The sequence below is a fragment of the Seriola lalandi genome, unplaced genomic scaffold, assembly GCF_002814215.2.
Source record: "Seriola lalandi dorsalis isolate HSWRI2012SDOR001 ecotype SW California unplaced genomic scaffold, Sedor1 jcf7180002046460, whole genome shotgun sequence".
NCBI lineage: Eukaryota > Metazoa > Chordata > Actinopteri > Carangiformes > Carangidae > Seriola > Seriola lalandi.
The window spans coordinates 1-1,998 of NW_019517027.1; the positions used below are offsets into that span (position 1 = coordinate 1).

At 44.7% G+C, this 1,998-nt stretch overlaps 1 pseudogene; it reads right to left on the minus strand.

Annotated features, from left to right (window-relative positions):
- Positions 1-6: 6 nt before the first annotated feature.
- Positions 7-909, minus strand: LOC111648691 (bone morphogenetic protein 2 pseudogene; annotated as a pseudogene).
- Positions 910-1,998: the final 1,089 nt, after the last annotated feature.

Consider the following 1,998-nt stretch of genomic DNA (forward strand, 5'->3'; position numbering starts at 1 on the left):
GATGACCTTCTCATATTCATCCAAGTAGAGCAGGGAGATGGGGCTGAGGTCAGTGGGCACACAACAGGCTCTGGGGATGTTTGAGTTGACTGAGTTGACCAGCGTCTGCACAATGGCATGATTGGTAGAATTGAGGTGGTCTGCAAGGGGGAACGGACATTCCCCATGGCAATAAAAGGCGTGGTAACCAGGGGGTGCCACTATCCACTCGTTCCACCCCACATCACTGAAGTCCACATACAGGGCATGCCTCTTGCAGCTTGCCTTGTGCTGTTGCTTTCTGCGTTGTTTGCGGAGTGCTGCCTGACGTTTTTCTCGTGTGTGGAGTACTGAGTCCCCGCGGCCGTCGTGGCCATACGTCACCAACAAGGGCCGAGCCTGAGGCCATGAGTCCTGATCCTGGTGCAGGGACCGGCTCACCCTGACATGCCTACTACGTTTCTTGGCATGCTCCCCATCCATCTCCCCTTCCTCTGGGTGAAGTACCTCCACCATGAAGCCATGGTTGTGGCCTTTGCCGGAGGTCCACTGAGATACAGCTGGGCTGACGTCAAAGCTGTCCCAGCGGCTTAAAGAGTCCTGCACTAGCCGAGTGTCCAGCAGACGTGCCAGAGGTTCCCCGCCATGAGTGGCCGGAACTCCGAATATCTCATAAATGTTGATACGATGGAAACCCCCAGCAGGACCACTATCACTAGTGCTGCTGTTTCTGGAGCTGTTGTTAGGGGTTGCAGCTCCCATGACCTGATCCCTGTAGATACGTAGCTCTGCAGAGGTGATGAGCTCCTCATCAGGGATAGAAGTGAGGTTGAAATAGAACTGCTGGGTCGTTTTGCCTTTCAGGCTGGCCAGGGCCTCCATAGACTCTACAAAAGACAGAGGAGAGACAAACATAGTGTAAGATGAGAGGGGTATGAAATGCATGCCAGAGATGAAACAGAATTTATGCATGGTACAAGAATGAGAAACAACATCTATGATTAGAGCCTAGTTGGCTTCATGGATCCACTGTGAGCAGGGAAAGATTGGAAAGTATGAAAGGATGGTTTCTCACATGGTTTCTTTTGCTCCCTCTCACTCACACACACACACACACACACACACACATACACCCACACACAACTTGCAGCCTTCGTTCTATGTAGCCAGCCAAGCTGCCACGTGGTTATAGTGAGTGGGTGTGGGCCATTATCATACAGGCATAACACATACATCAACACTTTGCATGTATGACTCAGTGTAATAGCAGGCAAATTCTCATCGCAATGTTATAACGTCTTTAGTGACATGCTCATAAATTTACCTAGTTAAATGTCAGAAGATGAAAGCAGCACGCTTCCATCTATTGATAAGATCAAACAAGCTCGTAAGCCTGACTTAAAATGTCACATTTGCCCGATGTAAATCAGCTGCTGTATACGATTCCCACTATCAGTGCACATGGAAAAAAAGGTATATCATATATTGAAGTAAGATCAAAGATCAAAATGGAAAAGAGTAATATGGAAATCAGTTTACAATTGATTAGATAAACAATAGCATAAATGCCAACTGTTGCATTAACCTTTACAGAACTGACCAGCTCAGAAATGTCACTGGTAAATATTGTACTGTTAAAAAGCTGATACCAGGAGAAGGACAGGATACTGTTAATATGAAGGTTCTGGATAAAATGTTTAGACCGCAAAGGGGAAGGTGCGTATACAATGTTTTATATAAACAGCTTAAACTATTGAAACTATTTTATTTTAAAACTATTAAGTCATCAAGAGTATATGTAGGCTATATATATAAGTATACATACTTGAGTTCATTCATTGGTATTCCCCTCTATAGTGCAAAGCAAGTAAAGGCTGCAATCTTCTTTAATGCAGCCCCACTTTGAACTGTTACTTTATGAAGATCATAGATGATGTATAGACACACTTTTTAAAATCTTTTTGGTGTGGTAAAATAAACACAAACTTTGAACTCAGTGCTTTTTCAAAGGAGGCATTT